The sequence below is a fragment of the Mesoplodon mirus genome (genome assembly GCF_964341445.2).
Source record: "Mesoplodon mirus genome assembly, chromosome: X".
In the NCBI taxonomy this organism is placed as follows: Eukaryota; Metazoa; Chordata; class Mammalia; order Artiodactyla; family Ziphiidae; genus Mesoplodon; species Mesoplodon mirus.
Genome location: NC_138981.1, coordinates 51,452,846 through 51,474,137, shown reverse-complemented (window position 1 = coordinate 51,474,137; position 21,292 = coordinate 51,452,846). Strand labels below are relative to the sequence as shown.

General features: G+C 40.0%; 1 pseudogene across 1 annotated transcript in view; it reads right to left on the bottom strand.

Annotated features, from left to right (window-relative positions):
* Window positions 1-3,594: 3,594 nt before the first annotated feature.
* LOC309796963 (Y-box-binding protein 3-like) overlaps window positions 3,595-21,292 on the bottom strand; it is a 34,072-nt pseudogene continuing 16,374 nt past the window's right edge. Inside the window, exons 2-4 of the transcript in view lie at window positions 7,480-7,756; window positions 6,770-6,878; window positions 3,595-4,655 (exon numbers count right to left, since the gene is read on the bottom strand). The product of the transcript in view is annotated as a Y-box-binding protein 3-like (transcript). The remainder of the gene's footprint in view (window positions 4,656-6,769; window positions 6,879-7,479; window positions 7,757-21,292) is intronic.

Genomic DNA, 21,292 nt, shown 5'->3' with positions numbered 1-21,292 from the left:
TGACCCAAGGGGAAAGGGGAAAGGGACAAATTAGGGGTATAGGATTTCCAGAGACAAACTACTATGTCTAAAATAGATAAGCAACCGGATATGCTGTATAGCAAAGGAAATTATAGCCATTATCTTTTAATAACCTATAATGGAGTATAATCTGCAAAAATACTGAATCATTATGATGTAGAACTGAAATGAACATAATACTGTAAATACTATATTTCAATTAAAAACAATAGCAGAACCTAGCCAACCAGTCAGGAATAGCATGGGAGCAGATAGCTCCAAATACAGAAGAGAAAAAGGAAATCCAAACTGGCACCTGTGACTGCATGCCCCTCCCACATCAAGGGGATCCACAAAGTGATTCAGAAGTGCCATTGTCTTGATACTGCAAGTCACAGGAAGAAAGAGGATTGTTGCTGGGGTTTCTGCTTCAAATTCATGACCCACCTTACTCTTAGGAAGGTGAGGAGTCGCATCCCCTTGGCTTCACATTCAATTGAAATAGGACACTTGGGATTCTGGGACAATGCTGTCATGCATTCCTACCCATATTCTCTGGAACTTGGTCTCCCAATCAAAGATATCTAAGGAAGCCTGCTATTATTGAAGGCTTTAGGATGGGGCATGTCACTTTTCAATGGCCCAAACAAAGATAACTGCTAAGTTCACATTTTTCAGTCAAGAAAACCAAGTAATATCTGGTACATGAAGTGGGAGTGAAAGGGAGGAAAGAGGATTAACACAAAGGATATATTTCTTTTTGCTTTTGTTTTTGTTTTTTGTTTTAAATCAAAGTTTTCTGGAGACAGCCCAGGCATCTCTCTGTTGTATCCTAAGTGGTAGCCTTTGGCTCCTGCTGGGCTGCTGGAGTTGCCCTTAAGTATGCCTAAATCCTGGAGCAGCTGGGAAACAGCAGAAAGTTCCTGCTGTCAGTTAAATATACTCACCCCCAGAAATGTACTTCTGTGACCAGCCTCTGTATCCTTCAGTTCTCCCCCACTCCACCCCCAGCCAGCAATCACCAGGTCAACTCCACTTAATGGATCCTGTCAGGCACCTTGTGAGCAGGGAAGTTTCAAGATCCCTTAGTCGGGTCCTTTATGGCCTCCATTCTCCCAAAGTGAAGGCTCCATGGCCAGGCTGAGCAATCCAATGTCTCCTGATGCATATACCTCACACAGCAGGGAGAAGCCTATGAATCCAACCTTGCATATACAGAAGACATTTCCCCTCACCATATCCATGCCTGTTAGTTTGGCATAAAATGGCACCCTGGAGGGATCTGCATTATTTCCTAATAATAGCAGGTTTAATCTCACTTCAAGTCTTTCCCCATTCTCTCTTGGTGCTGTGAATCAGTATAATTTCTTATGCTTAGCGATATTTCGTGCACTCTGCTAGTCTCTGAAGACTATTGGGAAGTGCACTGGGCTAGGAGTCTGGAGGAACAACTTCTAACTGTATGGCGACATGACTTTATCAAATCCGAGCTCTGTGGTGATTGCTAGATATAATTTTAAATTCAAGTGTCCAAGTAGTAGTTCCTTTAGCCTGGAACTAACCCTGCCACAATCTAGGTCACCTCTGCTTCCTCTCACATCCTGTGCTAACTCCACCAGAGCACTCATTCCATTGTGTAGCCATTGCCAGTTTTGTCTCACTCCCCACTAGGCCGTGGGCTCCTTGAGAGAAAGGACCATCTTCTTCATCATGATGCCACTCCTAGTGCCTGACAGGGTTGTGCACATGTGGGCACTCAAATATTCTCTGAATGAGGAATCTATGCTGTTTCTACTTGAATTGATTGAGGATATTTAGCCATAACAAATGATTGAATAGTGACTCTCCAAATACATTATGCTAGACTATAATGTGGTGTAAAATGCCTCAACATTAAATGGGAAAATTATTTTGATCCTGCTACTTATATTCCAATTTCCTAAATCTGTAAAATGAGGTTTTAAAGACCCCTGTTGGTTTCAAATTTATTGATTGCCCGTTTTCCCCACCCCCACCCCCAAAACCAACTCCTGCCTCCCATCCATCAACCCCAACATATGTTCAAATGAAGACCAGGCTGGGAATGACATTCCCAGTCAGAGCTACTCTGTTTAATGGGAAAGGCCTGAGGTGGGCTGAACCGCACCTGCTAAGCTTTCCAGGAATCCTCCACAGGCACCGTGGATGAACTCAACCAGGAAACACAGATGAAAATATAGACTAGGTGTTTCTCTTCAGATCCAGAGGTATGCACAACAAAAATTATACCTGCTTCCACGTTCACTTTCTTTTCTTCTTTAAATTAATTTATTTATTTATTCTTTTTTTCCTTCAGATTTTCCCCCAGATTTATTGAGAGATAACTGACATATAATGTAGTGTAAGTTTAAGATGTACAATGTGATCATTTTATACAGGTATATATTGTAAAATGTTACCCACAATAAGGTTAATTAACACATCTTTCACCTCACATAATTAGCATTTTTTTGTTTTTGTCATGGTGAGAACATTAATGTTCTACTTTCATAGCAACTTTCAAGTATACAATACAGTATTGTTAACTACAGTCTTCATGCTGTGCATTAGTTCCCTGGAACTTACTCAACTTACAACTGAAAGTTTGTACACCTTGACCAGCATCTCTCATTTCCAACACCCCACCAGCCCCTCATGCCCATTTTCTTTTATATACTTAAATGTTATTAGATTGAATCCATTAAAAAAAAAAAACAGAGAGGTAAATTCTGTTTCCAGAGAGCCACATTTCTTAAGTGTCATGGTGATGTGCTCAGTTTTCTGTGTTTTGCCTCATAGAGTACTACCTATGCAGTAAGTGTGGGTAGTTGGGCCCACCCTCCCGATTTATTGCTCAAATTCCAGGGCAGGGGAAGAGGATGGAAATGAAAGAGATGGGTGTACTTTTTTATTCATGTATTCTTATCCTTTAGAATACCCCAAGACGTTCAGCCTGTGAGTCCAGAATTAGTCTTATATCCATGGCTTGTAAAGAGAACAATATGTAGGATCTTTGCTAAAACTCATTCTAAAACTGATTGAAAGGATGGTCTCAACACAATTATGGGCTAGTAGGGTTTAAAATGTTTCAGACAACAGTGATAACAGATAAAAGCAACATGAAACGTTTCATTGAGAAAATCACCACTCAGGTGAATAATATCACAACAGCAATGTCAGAACATCTTCAATATTAAATAATCTTTGTTTTTGTGTTAAAAATAAAAAATAATTTTTAAAATTACTTCAACTCATTCACCTGGGGATGCAGAATAATAGCTGTGGTCCTGGTCAGATTTTAAAAAGAATAGATTCAGAGGTGTGAGTGTGTGTGTGTGTGTGTGTGTGTGTGTACAGAAACTACCAAGGCAGATGATATGAGGGAATTTAGAAATACATAGGTCTTGTAATTTATCCTTCCTCAAACCCTGGGAAAGGGACATGTATTTTTCTCAGGGCACAAATCTACCAGTCAGTGTGGATGTTTGGACTGCATTGCAACAAAGGGCATTACCTCCTCAAGGGGACATCACCTGCAGCCCAGGCCAGGGAGTCCCAGGGGAGGGAGCCGAGCTATTACTCGGCCCGGGCGCCAGAGGGTGCATCCATGACTAGGGGGTTCTCCTCCTCAGGGGTGCTGCTCTTCCTGTCCACAGCAGCAAAGGCAGGTGTTTCAGTAGGGCTCTTCTTGATCTTGCCCTCTCTTCTCTCCAGATCCTGGCCCTGGACGCCAGGCGCCTGCTGTGGGCGGTGGCGCGGGTTATTGGGGCAGCGGGATCCATAGTTTGGTGGAGGCCTCTGTTGCAGATCGACGCCGGCGTCATGCTCGCTCTCCCTGTGCTCCACCTCCAGCTCCACAAAGATGCCTGGTGAGGGTCTTGGACCAAGAGTGGTGCCTCCGCCCCTAAGGTGGATCAGCAGGTAGCTGGGGCCCAGACGCCGCCGCGGCTCGACCTCGGCCTTTGTGGTCTGCATGTACCCTGGCAGGGGGTTGGGACGTGGGCCGCTGGTGGTAGCCAGGATCGATGGGCTGGGGCCCTGCGGCAGGGCGGGAAGCGCCGAGGACTTTGGTCTTGGGGGTGGCCAGGCAGAAGGCGCCTCAGGCCCTGGGCCATGGTTAAGCCTCCGCCGCTGCCCTCGCCTTTGTCAACGTCATGCTCAGCGCCCTTGGGACCGTGTGGTGGCAGCACTCGGCCATGGATAGAGAATCCCTAGCGGAAGTGGGGGCTGTTTGCAGCATAGCGGCATCCTTCCACTGGGGCGCCCGCTCACGTTAGTGGCCTCGGTGCCCCGCTCGCCCTGCACCATGTGAAACTCGACAGTCTCGCCGTCGCCCATGCCGCGTTCGAACTTGCGAGGGTTGTTCTGGGGGATGGCCGTGTGGTGAACAAACACACCTTCCATGGTGTCAGGCCTGCTGATGAAACCGTCCCATTCTTCACGTTCAACCACTTGGCGGAGCCTCACACCTTCTTAGCGATGACTTTCTTGGGCAGCTTTCCCATGGCACGTGCCACGATAGCCTTGGGGATCGCATCCCCGCTGAGGTTGCCAGCACTTAGGGCTTGGGGCGGATCTCCACCTCCCAAGGATGCCAGGTGTTTCTGCGAGGCTTGAGGGGAGGCGGAAGCCGTCACCTCCGTAAGGGAGGCCTCTCAAGCCTCACTCATGAGGCCCTCCTTGCTCTCCTTTCTCAGAGAATCTGAGGGAAATTTGGCCCTCTGACGCTGGAAGGTGGGGGAGGGGCTGGAGGCAGGAGCCTCTCCAAGAGGGTTGTGGGTCAGGGCCAAGGGCTCTCTGGCTTCACTCTGAGACACTTGGAGAGGCCTGTGGGGTCTCCTGGGGCAAGGGGACGCAGAACAAACAATGGCTACCATGGTGATGTCTCACTGTGGGGGATGTGGGGCATTCGTAGAGGGGTCTTGAGCTGGGGGGCGGGACAAATGCACACCTCCCCATGCTCCTGCCAGCACGTCACAGAACCTCATGGTTTCTGGTGGAGAGGAGGCACGCTTGAAGCTCTAGGGAGTGGTCTTGAACACTATTTTCCTTTCTTGAGTGGATGTGAGGAGAGGACCCACCTTCCATCCCTCTTCCTTGGTTGGGGAGATTCACAGCCTCATAAGGACACTCTCTCAATATTCTCTCAGAAAACCGTGGTCCTATTCAAACGCCTGGTGTGCCCTCTATATGGGTCAGGCATTTTGTGTAACTTGAGGCAAAATGACAACCGCATGATGTTAAAACCCAGACAAAAAAGACTGCTGTGGTGTTTGTTTGTTTGTTTTGCTTTTATGTTATGGCAGGTGAGCAAAAGAAGGCTGCCAGGACTAGAATGCTAGTACTTAGAGGACACTAAAGTCCTGCAGGTCTATCCAGACTAGTGTTAAGATTGCATTTACCTAAAACAAATAGACTGTCGGGTATGGCCCCAACAAAAATGGGTTTATTCCAGAACAACAAAGAATTGCAATTCAGGGTCTGCAACCATGGTGAGCCAAGTGCAAATCCCCCCAACAGGGAGAGGATAACTCTTTCAAAGAGAGGAAGAGGAAGGTAGGAAGTCTATAGTAAACAAAGTGTCCATTGGAGGCTGAGAGTTGGAAGTGTGGTGGCTTTTCATTGGCTGAGTCCTGACAGTCTCTCATTGGCTGAGCTCTTGCCAGGCAAGAAGAGGAAGTCTTTCTTCTTCCTCTTGGGCTCTGTTGTCATCATACGGTGTGAGAGCTCACCCTTCTAGCCTCCCGATTCTATATTAATTGAAGTTTCTATTTATTAATTTTTACACTCCTCCCCTTTGATCAAGATCTTTCTCTGAAAGCATCACTGATCAACAGTCCAATTTTCCTGTTTCAGGAGCTTTTTGTCCCTCAGTGCCAGGAAGGACCTTTCCTGGGTGTAGGATCCCATGTTAGAGTGAAAGTGCACAGTTTGGAAACCAATTGAAGTCACATTAGAGAAACAAGGAGGGGCAGGAGGGAGAATTGTCAGGCACTTTTTATCTAAAGTTCATGTTATCAAGATCATAGACATAGGAGATCATCTGAAGCATTATGCCACCATCAGGGGTTTGGCAGACAAACTTCCAACTGGCCTAATCTGGATATCTTGGGAAAGCTGTCTTATCAGATATTGTCTGCTTCAATTTCAGAAAACCTCTTATTTCAGATCACCAGATGATGTGCAGGTCCAGTCAGGATTGGTGCTTTCTTTAGGTGTGTCACGTGAGTTCAAGCATCTATTCCCTGGAGCTTGGTGGCACAAGGGTTTGTTAGCAGTACCTGAAAGGGGCCTTTCCTAGTAAGGTTGAAGAGAGTCCTTCTGGAAGTGTCTTTTCCAATAGATGAAATATCCAGGTTGCAAGGTGTGATGCTTAGTATCTTCCTCTCCTGAAAGCACACTGTGAAAAGATTGCTCTATCAAAACATGGTTATTTATAATGGAAGCAATTAGGTCTTTGAAATATCAGAGTATCTCTCCTTTTATCAGTTGTGGGTCAAAAGAGGCAGGAGCCAGGTGACTATCCTGTGACTATCTCAGAGGGTGAGAGTTTGTGAGTTCCAAAAGGGGTGGATCTGAGATTCAGAAGGACCAATGGCAATGCTTTTGGCCAAGGTAATTGGAGGGCCTCTACAAATTTTGCCAACTGAGTCTTACTAATACCGTTAGTGCATTTGACTAAACCAGAGGACTGGTAAGTGCAGTGAAAGTGCTGCAAAACTGGCCAAATAGTGCAGACTGGTTGAAGTACCTGACCAGTAAAATGGGTGCCTCGATCACTATGAAGTTTGAGAAGAGTTCCCCAGATAGGGATAATCTTTTCCAAAAGGACTTTAGCCACAGAAGAGGCAGTAGCCTGTCTGCAAGGGAAGGCTTCAGTCCAGTGTGAAAACATACAGACCATGACTAAAACATATTTCTATCCACAAGGTGGAGGAAGTTGTATGGAATCCTTTTTCCAGAGCCTGAATGGTCCATTAGGCAGTTTAAAATGTCCGGGTGCAGTACAGATGGTCTTCTCTGGGTTGTATTTTGGACAAGTGGGACAAGTGTACATTCAAAGAAGATATACAGATAATAAGTAAGTTAACACAAACATGATACACTTCATATGCCATTAGGGAATTACAAATGAAAACAATAAGACAGGAGTACACACCTATCAGAACTGCTAACCTCCTCCCCAAATGAAAACATCAAATACTGGAGGATGGGAAACAACAGCAACTTTAACTCATTGTTGAAGGAACGCAATTATGGCCTCTTAAGAAATAGTTTGGCAGTATTTTCCAAGGTTAAACAAGTCTCACGCTTCGAGATCCATTGAGCTAGGCACTTTTTGCCCCCTTGTTAATGTTTCCCCACCAATATTGATTCATAAATGTTATCATTTTGTTGGTAGGCCAATAGCTTAATGCAAGTACAGTGTTTAGCATTGGGAAATTTAGTCTCCTGTAAAACCGTGCTGCTATTTCTTCTGACTCGGAGCTTTCTCTTTTTATCAAACCCACAATTGTTGAATTTCCAATCTTGTTTCCCTTTTCTGAGGCCAAATGTTGTGCTTCTCTAGCCAGATTTTCTAAGTCATAATTTGGGGAAATATCCCTGTGAACCATCACAGAGGCTTGGCTCTTGTCAATTACTTTAAGGGCAGCATTCCTTGCAGAAATGTCAGCAAGGAGATTTCCCTTAGCTTCCAGAGCATCAAGTTGAGAATGCCTCTGGATCTTGATAATAGCTAAAATGGCAGGGAAAAGTATTGCATCTAATAATCCCTGAACTGAGAGGCCACTTTAAATTTTATTTCCGCTGGAAGTAAGGAAGCCATGTTGCTTCTACAACATTCCAAACTCATGAGCTACCCTGAAAGCATATCTACTACCAGTATAAATATTTGTAGTTCTGCCCTTGGCTAAAGTACAAGCCTTTGTAAGAGTGTATAATACAGCCTGGTGGGCTGAAGTAGCCATAGTTAAAGGTGCTGCCTCAACAATAACAAAAGGAGTGGTGATAGCATACCCAACACAATAGTTCTGCCACTGTCAGCTTTTAAATAAGAACCAAGAGAAGTCAGTGTTTCCCAAAGGAATTTCCTGCAGATCATCATGATCAGTCAGCTTTAAGTAGTTGTGAGGGACTTCTGTCAGTGATGGAAGGGAGAAGAGTATCAGGGTTAAGCTCATTAGAGTGTAAAAGAATTATGTGAGGAGAAGTTAACAAAAGACCTTCATAGGAGGTGAGGCAGCTGACTAAGGAATGTTGAGTGTGATGAGAATTCAGGAGGGCTTCTACTTCATGAGGTACAAAAATGGTTAAATCGGCTCTCCCAATGATTTTTCTCAGTGGCCTTAACCAAAAAGGGCAGTGGAGGCAATGGCTCTAAGTCAAGGGAGGTATCTCCATGCCACAGGGTCAAGTTGCTGGCTATAACACCTTTGGGTTGATGATGGCTCCTGTGTCTTGTGGTGAGTACCCCCAAAGATGTTTCTTTCCTTTACATACAGAGAAAGGTAAAAAGGAATCTGATCATTGGGAAGCCCAAGAGCAGGTGTGTTTGTCAAACTCTCTTTTAAGGCTACGTAGTCTGATTCTTCCCATAAAACTGGATCGGTGGTGTTCTTTAGGAAAACTGGCAGAAGTTCGACCATAAGAGAGATTTTTGAATCTAATTTCAGCAGTAACGAACTACACTGAGCAAAACTTTGAGGTTGGCGCTTAAATTTGGGTTTTGGGAAACTTAGGACACCATGAAGCCTCTCGGAATTTAGGTGTAGCCCTTGTTCTGATATCAGGTGTCCTAATTATTGAACCTGGGTTTGGGAAAACTGCATTTTTTCCTTGGCACTTTTGCGTCCTTTGAGGCTACAACCTTTAACAAAGGGATGCTGTCTTCTTGTGAGGAGGCTTGGAAAGGAGGGCAAAGTAGCAAATCATCCACATATTGCAACAGCATGGAACCCCTAGAAAACTTTATATCAGTCAGATCAGCCTTCAGGATTTGTTAGAAATAAGAAGAACTCTCATTAAAACCCTGAGGCAAAAGTTTTCACAGCATAACTCCATTTATATAACATTCTTAAAATGACAAAGTTATACAAATGGGGAACAGATTTGTGGTTACTATAGGTTTGGGAGGAAGTAGGGAACTAGATGGGCACGTAGCAGGGAAGTGAGTGTAGTTATGAAAGGGCACCAGGAGTAATCCTGATGTTGATAGACTCTTCTGCATCTTGACTGTGTTGGTGGATACATGACACTACCCCCGTGATAAAATTGTATAGAACTTTTTTTTAATAGAAACACAGCTGATGTGCAATATTATGTATGTAAATTTCAGGTATTATAGAACTTAAAATACATATACAAATGAGTACAAGTAAAACAAAAGAAATCTGAACAAAAAAACAAACAAAAAACAAAAACAAACAAACAAAAAAAACCCTGAGGCATTACTGTCCAGGTGAATTGTTTTTCTTCCCAGGTGAAGGCAAATAGGTGTTGGCTAGCTTCGTCAACTGGAATACTAAAGATTACACTGCAAAAATCAATTATGGTAAGGAACTGGCTTCTGGTGGAAATGGATGTTAGTAGCGTATGAGGGTTAGGAACAACAGGGTGTTGAGGGATAACAATGCTGTTTATTGCTCAAAGGATCTCTCACTGGCAAAAGAGGAGTACTACCGGGACTAGTACAAGGGACAATGAGACCTTGAGCCTTGTAGTCTTCTATTATGGGCTTTATACCTTGAAGGGCTTCTTTATTTATAGGGTATTGATTAATTCTGGGGAGAGGTTTTGAGGGATCTATTTGAATCTCAATGAAATTTTGCCAATATCAGTTTGAAATTTTGCCTATACAAAGGGTGGTAGCAGATGAAATAAGGACAAATGATCAATGTTTCCAGAATCAGCTCTAGTGCCATCAGAGACACAGGAAATTAAAGATGTCAAAGGGTCATTTAATTCACCTGGTTGGCTGCTTTGATAACTACTTTCAAATTCTAAGGCATAATGCTTTCCTAAAAAGCCTAAGCCTAATAAATGAATAGGAGCTGGGGAACTAAGGAGAAAAGGGTGTGTCTTTCTCAAAGGGCGTAAACAAAAGTAAGTAGGTTCAGAGACAGAAACCTTTTGAGGTTCATTCACGATCCCACTATTTGATCTGTTTTAGTGCTCCAAGGCAGGGGCTGCTTATTAGTAGTTGGGGTTGAGCATTGAGAGTGTGGTTCCAGTGTCAATGAGTACTGGAAGACAGTCATCCCCAATCTGGAGCCATGTTTCCCCAAGCTGATTAAGAGGGAGAATTGGGAAGCGCTCCTGTAGTTCCTCTGAGCCCCTTCATTGAAAACTGGGAGGATGTTGTACAGGCTGGTTGGAGAACTGAAGGCACCTGAAGCACTTGAAATTGTCACAATCTTTTCACCAATGTCCTGCCTCTTTACAATAATTGCAGAAAATAGGAGGGTTTTGGTTTTATTTAGGGGCCTTTATTTGCTGGAGCTGAAGATTAAGAATTTTAGTTGTCTTCCTTTTAGGTGACGCCTCTAGAATGTGAGAAATCTGGTTTGCCAGATTAACTAAGTTCTTAGAAAAGTACCAACATCCTAGACTGAACCAAGAAGAAATAGAAAATATGAACAGACAAATCACAAGTAATGAGACTGAAACTGTGATTAAAAATCTTCCAACAAACAAAAGTCTGTGTCATGAGCGCTTCAGCTCGAGACCTAGGGGCACATAGAGACTGAAAGTGAGTAGATAGAAAAAGGTTTTCCATGCAAATGGAAATCAAAAGAAAGCTGGAGTAGCCATACTCATATCAGACAATATACACTTTAAATAAAGACTATTACAAGAGACAAGAAAGGACACTACATAATGACCAAAGGTTGAATCCAAGAAGAAGATATAACAATTGTAAGTATCTATGCACCTAACAAAGGAGCACCTCAATTTTATCAAAATTGAGGTTATCCTTTCTAAAAAATTTAATAGGTAAACTCTATCAAACATTTAGAGAAGAGCTACCATCTGTCTTTCTCAAACACTTCCAAAAAATTGCTGAGGGTGGAAAACACCCAAGCTCATTCTACTAGGCTACCATCACGCTGATACCCAAGTGAGACAGATATCAGAAAAAATGAAAATTACAGGCCAGTATCACTGATGAACATATACGCAAGTATCCTCAACAAAATACTAGCAAACAGAATCTACCAACACATAAAAAGGATCATACACTATGACCACGTGAGATTTATTCCAGGGATGAAAGGATTCCTAAATACATGCAAATCAATCAATGTGATGCACCATATTAATAAATTAAAACTTAAAAAACCTTATTATCATCTCAATACATACACAAAAAATTTGACAAAATTCAACACCAATTTTTGATAAAAACTCTCCAGAAAGTGGGCATAGAGGGTATCTACCTCCACATAATAAAGGCCATATATGACCAAACCCACAGCAAACAATATTCTCAATGGTCAAAAAGTGAAAACATTTCCTGGGAGATCAAGAACAAGGCAAGTATGGCCACACTTGCCACTATTATTCAACAAAGTTTTGGTAGCCCGAACGATGACAATCAGAAAAAAAAAAGGAAAAATGAAATAAAGGAATCCAATTTGGAAAATAAGAAGTGAAACTATCACAGTTTGAGGTTGAAGTGATACTATACATAGAATATCCTAAAGATGTCACCAGAACACTACTAGAGCTATTAAATTAATTTTCTTAAGTTGCAGGATACAAAATTAATTCTCAGAAATCTCTTGCATTCCTATACACTAACAATGAAAGGGCAGAAAGAGAAACAATCCCATTTACCATTGCAACAAAAAGAATAAAATACCTAGAAATAAACCTCCCTAAGGTGGCCAAGGACATGTACTCAGAAAACAATAAAACACGGCTGAAAGAAATCAAAGATGACCTAAAGGGATGGAGGGATATACCATGTTCTTGGATTGGAAGAATCAATATTGTGAAAATGACTTTACTCCTCAAAGCAATCTACAAATTCAGTGCAATCCCTAACAAGTTACCAATGGCATTTTTCACAGACCTAGAACAAAAAATTTTACCATTTGTATGGAAACACAAAAGACCCCAAAGAGCCAAAGCAATATTAAGAAAGAAAAAGGGAGCTGGAGGAATCAGGCTCCCTGACTTCAGATCATACTACAAAGCTACAGTAATCAAGACAGTATGATACTGGCACAAAAACAGAAATTTACATCAGTGGAACAAGATAGAATCCCCAGAGATAAACCCACATACCTATGGTCACCTAATCATTATTATGTTGAGGTAGATTCGTTCTTTGCACACTTTCTGGAGAGTTTTTATCACAAATGTGTGTTGAATTTTACTGAAAGCTTTTTCTGTATCTATTGAGATGATCATATGGTTTTTATTCTTCAGTTTGTTAATGTGGTGTGTCACATTGATTGATTTGCATATACTGAAGAATCCTTGCATCCCTGGGATAAATCCTCCTTGATCATGTTGTATGATCCTTTTACTGTGCTTTTGGATTCTGTTTGGTAGTATTCTGTTGATGATTTTTGCATCTATGCTCATCAGTGACATTGGCCTGTAGTTTTCTTTTTTGTGAAATCTTTGTATGACTTTGGTATCAGGGTGATCGTGGCCTCATAGAATGGGCTTGGGAATATTCCTTTCTCTGAAGGTCTTGAAAGAGTTTGATAAGGATGGATGTTATCTCTTCTCTAAATGTTATATAGAATTCACCTGTGTATGCAGCAAAAGCAGTCCTAAGACAGAAATTTATAGCAGTTCAATCCTACCTCAAGAAACAAGCAAAATCTCGAATTAACAACCACTCTTTACACCTAAAGTGACCAAAGAAAGAAGAACAAACAAAACCCAAGGTTTGTGAAAGGAAAGAAATCAGAAATAACAGAGCAGAAATAAATGAAATAGAAACCAAGGAAACAATAGCAACAATCAATGAAACTAAAAGCTGGCTCTTGGAGAAGATAAACAAAATTGACACACCTTTAGGCAGACTCATCAAAAAAAAAGGGGAGAGGATTCAAATCCATAAAATTAGAAATGAAAGAGGAGAAATTACAACTGATGCTGCAGAAATAAAAAGGATCATAAGAGACTACTGCAAGCAACTCTATGCCAATAAAATGGACAACCTGGAAGAAATGGACAAATGCTTAGAAAAGTACAACCTTCCAAGACTGTACCAGGAAGAAATAGAAACTATGAACAGACCAATCACAAATAATGAAATTGAAACTGCAATTAAAAATCTTCCAACAAACAGGAGACCAGGAACAGATGGCTACAAAAGATGTTACTCTTGAACTCAGTTCTATTAAGAAGTCCAATGCTATTCTAATTCTTGTTCTTTCATACATGACCTGGTTTTCTTTAATGGAGTCTTTTGTTTTATTTTCTGTTTTCTTAATATATTATGAAGGAACAATGATGGGCCCCTGCATGCGTGGGGAGTGTTTTCTTAATTGAATTTTCAGAAAGTTCCTATCGAAACCAACTGATTTTTGTATGTTGATTTTGTATCTTGGTACTCTACTGAATTTGTGTATTAGTTCTAACAATGTTTTTCAGTTCTTTAGGGTTTCCTATATATATGATCATACCATCTGCAAACAGATATTTTTACTTTGGTCTTTCTGAATTATATGCATTTCCTTTCTGTTTTCTGGCCTAAATTCTCTTACTCATATTTCTAGTACTATGTTGAACAGAAATGGTGAGAGTGGACACCCTGGTCTTGTTCCTCAACTTAGAGGAAAAAAAAAAAGTTTAACCCTTAAGTAGAATATGGGCTGTGGGCTTATCATGTATGGCCTTTATTATGTTTGAGGTACAATGCTTCTGTATCTAATTTTTACCATGTTAGGGTTTTAAATTTTGAAAAATGCTTTTCCTGTATCTACTGACATAATCACATGATTTTCATCCTTCATACTGCTAATGTGATGCATCCTTGCATTCCAGGAATAAATCTCACTTACTCATTCTTTATGATCCTCTTAATGTGCCGTTGAATTTGCTTTGCTGGTGTTTGGTTGAGGATATTCGCATCTAGGTTCATCAGGGATAATGACCTGTAGTTTTCTTTTCTTGTAGTGTATTTTTCTGTCTTTTGTATCAGAGTAATGTTGGACTCAAAAAATGTGTTTTGAAATGGTCCCCTTATCTCTACTTTCTGGAAGAGGTTAAGAAAAATAGTTTATTTTTTTTTAGATGTTTGGTGGCATTCATTAGTAAAGATACCTTGTTGTATGCTTTCATTTTGGGGAGGGGTTTTTCCCCACCATTGTTGGGGGTTTAGTTAACAAGTAAAAATTGTATATATTTAAGGTGAAAAACGTGGTGGGTTGCTATGTGTACACATTGTGAAGGGATTACCATCGTCAAGCTAATTAACATGTCCATCACCTCACATAATTACCTTTTTTTCAGTATGGTGAGAACACATAGTCTACTCTCTTAGTAAATTTCAAGCAAATTATGATAGAATGCTATTAACTCTGTTTCACTATGCTGTACATTATATTCCTAGAACTTATTCATCACATAACTGAAATTTTGTACCCTTTGACCAACTTCTGCTTTTTTTCCCAAACAACTCCCTGCCCCGGGTAACTGTTTTTCTACTCTCTGGTTTCTACTTTCAATGAGTACTGTTTTTGTGTGATTGCACATTTAAATGAGATCATGTAGTATTTGTCTTTCTCTGGTTAATTTCATGTAGCATAATGTCCTCCAGGTTACAGCTGTTGTAGCAAATTGATGGACTGACAACTTTATCAGTATATAGTGACCTTTTATGTCCCTTGTGACAGATTTTGAGTGAAAGAAAGTCTATTTTATCTATTGCAAGTATAGCCACTCCTGCTCTACTTTGGTTACCATTTGCATGGAATATCTTTTGCTGCTGCTCACTTTCAGACTATTTGTGTCCTTAAGGCTAAAGTGAGGCTCCTTTACACAGCATATTCTTGAAACTTTTTTTTAATGCATTCATCCACACTAGGAGTTTTGATTGGAGAATTTAATTGATGTGCTTTTATATAAATTATTAATAGGTAAGGAGTTGCTATTGCCATTGTGTTCATTTTTATCTGTTTTGACATTCCTCTGTTCCTTTCTACTTCTCTTGCTGTCTTTCTTTTTGGTTTTTGTAGTGCTACACTTTAAGTCCATTCACTTTACCTTTGTATATCTAATAGATGTTTTTCCTTTGTGGTTAGCATAAGGACTACATTAAACATATTATAGATATAACAGTCTGTTTTTGTATTAATTTTCATTGGAGTAGAGTTGCTTTACAATGCTGTGTTAGTTTCTTTATGTTCAGTTATATGTATACATATATTCACTCTTTTTTAGATTCCCTTCCCATTTAGGTCACCACCGAGCATTGAATAGAGTTCCCTGTGCTACACAGTAGGTTCTCATTAGTTATCTATTTTATACATAGTAGTGTATATATGTCAGTCCCAATCTCCCAATTCATCCCATCTCCCCTTCCCCCCCTTGGTAACATGTTTGTTCTTTACATCTGTGACTCTATTTCTCCTTTGAAAATAAGTTCATCTCTAATATTTTCCTAGATTCCATATATAAGTGATGTATGATATTTCCTTTTATCTTTCTGACTTACTTCACTCTGTATGACAATCTCTAGGTCCATCCACGTCTCTGCAAATGGCACTATTTCATTCATTTTTATGACTAATATTCCAGTGTATATATATACCACAACTTCTTTATCCATTCCTTTGTTGATGGTCATTTAGGTTGCTTCTATGTCCTGGCTATTGTAAATAGTGCTGCAATGAACACCTGGATGCATGTATCCTTTCAAATTTTGGTTTTCTCCAGATATATGCCTAGGAGGGGAATTCTTGGTCATATGGTAGCTCTAGTTGTAGATTTTTAAGGAACCTCCATACTGTTCTCCATAGTGGCTGTACCAATTTATATTCCAACCAACAGTGTAGAAAGGTTCCCTTTTCTCCACACCTTCTCCAGTATTTACTGTTTGTAGATATTTTGGTGATGGCCATTCTGACTGGTGTGAGGTGATACCTCATTGTAGTTTTGATTTGCATTTATCCCTATTCTCTCTCTCTCTCTCTCTCTCTCTCTCGCTCTCGCTCTCGCTCTTGCTCTGGCCATTTCCATGGAATATCTTTTTGTATCCTTATGTTTTCAGCCTATGTGTGTCCTTAAATCTAAACTGAGTCTCTTGCAGACAGTGTATCGTTGGGTCTTGTGGAAGTTTTCTCTGTTTGCTCTATTTGTTTTATTCATTCCATGACTCTATATGTTTTCTTTGGGGAGTTTAATAATTTAGGCTTAAAGTAATTATTGATAGGTAAGTACTTACTATTGCAACTTTGTTGCTTTTCTTCTGTCAATCTTATTTTGTCTTTTCCTCTCTTGCTGTAATCCTTTGTGATCTGTTGATCCTTTGCAGTGACTTACTTTGATTCATATCTCTTTACTTTTCATGTACATTCTGTACTTACTTTCTTTGAGATTACCATGAGGTTTAAATAATATATCTTATAGTTATAACAGTCTATTTTAAGTTGATAACAGCTTAACACTGTACACTTTTACCCCCTAAACTTTATGTAACAGATGTCACAATTTACATATTTTTATTGTTTATCTTTTAATAAATTTTTGTAGTTGTTATTAATAATGCTTCTGTACTTTTCCTTTTTTATTTAAATGACATGTAACTAACAAACCATTATTAAACTATTACATTTTCTGAATATGTCTATATATTTACCTTTTCTGAATATGTCTATATATTTACCTTTACCAATGAGTTTTACATTTTCAAATATTTTCATGTTGCTGTTTAACATCCTTTCAATTTAGACTCCACTGACATTTCATGTAAGGCAGACATAGTGGCTGCTAACACCTTCTGCTTCTGTTTGTCTGGGAAAGTCTTTATCTCTCCTTCATTTCAGATGGAGAGTTCTGCCACGTTCTTGGTTGACAGCTTATGTTTTTTTATTTTTTTCCCAGGTCTTTGAATATATCATTCTACTCCTTCTGGCCTGCAAGTTTTCTGCCAAGAAATCCCCAAATGTCTTAAGGGGTCTTCTTTGTACATGACACATCAATTTTTCTCTTGATATTTTCAAAATCCGCTTTGTCACTGACTTTGGACAGTTGAATTACAATTGTGTAGCCTCCTTTAAGCTCATTCTATTTGAGGTCTTTTGGGCTTCATGAGTCTGAGTGTCCATTTTCCTCCTCTGATCTGGGAACTTTCTAGTTATTATTTCTTCATGGAAGTTTTCTCCCTCTCTCCTCTCCTTCTGAGACCTCTGTCAAGTGTATATTGATCCTTTGGATGGTATTCAATAAGTCCCGTAGACTTTGTTCACTCCTTTAGATTCTTGCTTCTTTCAGCACCTCTGACTGGATAATTTCAAATGTTCTGTCTTCAGGTTGCTAATTTTTTCTTCTGATTCAATGCCAGCTATTGAAGTTTTCTCATAATTTTTTTGGTTCATTTTATTTTTATTCTTCATTTCCAAAATTTGTTTTGTTCTCTTAGTTGATATTCTTGTTTTTTTCATGTATCATTAACCTGAATTAATTTAATTGTCTCTCGCTGTTCTCTTATGACTTGCTGAGCTTCTTTAACAAAAATATGTTAAAAATTTTTGCCAGATGTACCTAAATTTATTTAAGGTCAGTTACTGGGGGTTTATTTTGTTCTTTTGATTGCATCATGTTTCACTGTTCTTTGTATTCGTTGATGCTTAACACTGAGGTCTGCACATTTGAGCAAATGTCATAGTCTTTATGGACTTGCTTTGACATGGAGAGACCTTCATTCTTTAGTTCAGCTTGATATTTTGAGAGCCTCTTCAACATTTTCTATGGATGTTTCTGTTCACAATTGTGTGTGTGGATTCCTAATTATTGGAATGTACAGGTTTCTTTCTTTTCCTTCAGAAACCCATACTCTCTATACACAACCCAATGTAAAATAGATAGCTAGTGGGAGGCAGCCGCATAGCACAGGGTGATCAGCTCGGTGCTTTGTGTCCACCTAGAGGAGTGGGATAGGGAGAGTGAGAGGGTGACACAAGAGGGAGGAGATATGGGGATGTATGTATATGTAGCTGATTCACTTTCTTATACAGCAGAAACTACCACAGCATTGTAAAGCAATTATACTCCAATAAAGGTGTTAAAGAAAAAAGAAAAAGAAAAGAAAAGAAAAGAAACACACACTCTTTTACTGTCTTCAGTGTCTGCCTGCTGTAGTGGGGCCCAGAATATTGGAGGCACACTCTAATCCTCTTCCTCTTTCTTGGTGGTGAAAGCTTGAGTTCTGTGCCTTCTCCCCATCTCATTCAGCTCTGTTAGGCATAGCACATAACCACAGACTTTTGCTTTGTACTTAGATGCCTCTGCCAACCTATGCCTGTTTTGTCAACTTTCCAAGTGAAGTATGACAGAACCTGAACCCTCAGACTGCACCATGAAATTTCACGATGCTTGAGCCATGCTCCATTCCCCACCAACTTTCTTTGGGGACTAGCCACTGGTTCTGAGCCTTCTCAATCTCACAAAAACCATGCCAACTGCAGCAAACTATCTGCTTCTTTTCCTTAATTCTTCCTGGCCCACAGATATAGGAACTGATCAAGTACCATCAGCACTCCATTTGTGCTGAGATAGGAAACAGCCCCTCAGGCAGCACACTGAAGGTACACTTCACTCTTTATCTCCTCACGAGGGAGAAGTCACAGGTCCAGACAATCACTTGGTGCTAAGCAGTGCCTGCTTCAGTGTGGGACTGATGAAATTAAAGTGAAATTTCTCTTCTTACCCATTCCAGTGATATGTTTCTGTTTTGCACTCACCAGGAATACTGCAAATTCCTTTTTTCCTCAGGTAAAAACAGTCCTCCAGTTTTAATGGGATAAAATTTACATAGATCACTGTATAATATTAAGGTGAACAACAAAACGGTTTGAACATACATATTTTGTGCAATGATTACCACAGTTCATTTAGTTAGCATGCATCATCTCATATAGAGACAATAAAAATGAAAAGAAAGAAAAGGAAAATGTTTACATTTGATTAGAAATTTTAGGATTTACTCTCTTAACAACTTTCATATATAGTAACATCCAGCAGTGTTAAGTGTAGTCATCATGTCGTATATTAAATCTTTGGTAGTTATCCATTTAATTAATTAATTATTTAATTATTTACTTATTTATTTTTAACGTCTTTATTGGAGTATAATTGCCTTACATTGTTGTGTTAGTGGCTGCTTTATAATGAAATGAATCAGCTGTATGTAGACATATATCCCCATATACCCTCCCTCTTGCGACTCCCTCCCACCCGCCTTATCTGACCCCTCCAGGTAGTCACAAAGCAATAGCTGATCACCATGAGCTATGCATCTCCTTCCCACTAGATATCTATTTTACTTTTGTTACTATACATATGTCAATGCCACTCTCTCACTTCGTTGCAGCTTACCCTTCTCCCTCCCCATGTCCTCAAGTCCATTCTCTATGTCTGCATCTTTATTCCTGTCCTGGCCCTAGTTTCTTCAGTACCTTTTGTTGTTTGTTTCTTCTTAGATTCCATATATATGTGTTAACATACGGTATTTGTTTTTCTCTTTCTCACTTACTTCACTGTGTATGACAGACTCTAAGTCCATCCACCTAACTACAAATAATTCAATTTCGTTTCTTTTCAAGGCTGAGTAATATTCTATTGTATATATGTGCCACGTCTTCTTCATCCATTCACCTGTTGATGGACACATAGCTTGCTTCGATGTCCTTGCTACTGTAAATAGAGGTGCAATGAACATTGAGCTACATGATTCTTTTTTTTATTCTTTTTTAAATATATTTTATTAGTTTCTGCTTTATAACAAAGTGAATCAGTCATACATGTACATCTGTTCCCACATCCCTTCCCTCATGCAACTCCCTCCCTCCCACCCTCCCCATCCCCCCCTCCAGGCGGTCACAAAGCACCGAGCTGATCTCCCTGTGCTATGCGGCTGCTTCCCACTATCTATCTACCTTACGTTTGGTAGTGTATATATGTCCATGCCTCTCTTTCGCTTTGTCACAGCTTACCCTTCCCCCTCCCCATATCCTCAAGTCCATTATCAAGTAGGTCTGTGTCTTTATTCCTGTTTTACCCCTAGGTTCTTCATGACTTTTTTTTAAAAAATTCTGTATATATGTGTTAGCATACGGTATTTGTCTTTCTCTTTCTGACTTACTTCACTCTGTATGACAGACTCTAGGTCTATCCACCTCATTACAAAGAGCTCAGTTTCGTTTCTTTTTATGGCTGAGTAATATTCCATTGTATATATGTGCCACATCTTCTTTATCCATTCATCCGATGATGGACACTTAGGTTGTTTCCAGCTCCGGGCTATTGTGAATAGAGCTGCAATGAACATTTTGGTACATGACTCTTTTTGAATTATGGTTTTCTCAGGGTATATGCCTAGTAGTGGGATTGCTGGGTCATATGGTAGTTCTATTTTTAAGTTTTTTAGGGAACCTCCATACTGTTCTCCATAGTGGCTGTACCAATGCACATTCCCACCAGCAGTGCAAGAGTGTTCCCTTTTCTCCACACCCTCTCCAGCATTTATTGTTTCTAGATTTCTTGATGATGGCCATTCTGACTGGTGTGAGATGATATCTCATTGTAGTTTTGATTTGCATTTCACTAATGATTAATTATGTAGAGCATTCTTTCATGTGTTTGTTGGCAGTCTGTATATCTTCTTTGGAGAAATGCTTATTTAAGTCTTTGGCCCATTTTTGGATTGGGTTGTTTGTTTTTTTTGCTATTGAGCTGCATGAGCTGTTTATAAATTTTGGAGATTAATCCTTTGTCAGTTGCTTCATTTGCAAATATTTTCTCCCATTCTGAGGGTTGTCTTTTGGTCTTGTTTATGGTTTCCTTTGCTGTGCAAAAGCTTGGAAGTTTCATTAGGTCCCATTTGTTTATCTTTGTTTTTATTTCCATTTCTCTAGGAGGTGGGTCCAAAAGGATCTTGCTGTGATTTATGTCATAGAGTGTTCTGCCTATGTTTTCCTCTAAGAGTTTGATAGTTTCTGGCCTTACATTTAGGTCTTTAATCCATTTTGAGCTTATTTTTGTGTATGGTGTTAGGGAATGATCTAATCTCATACTTTTACATGTCCCG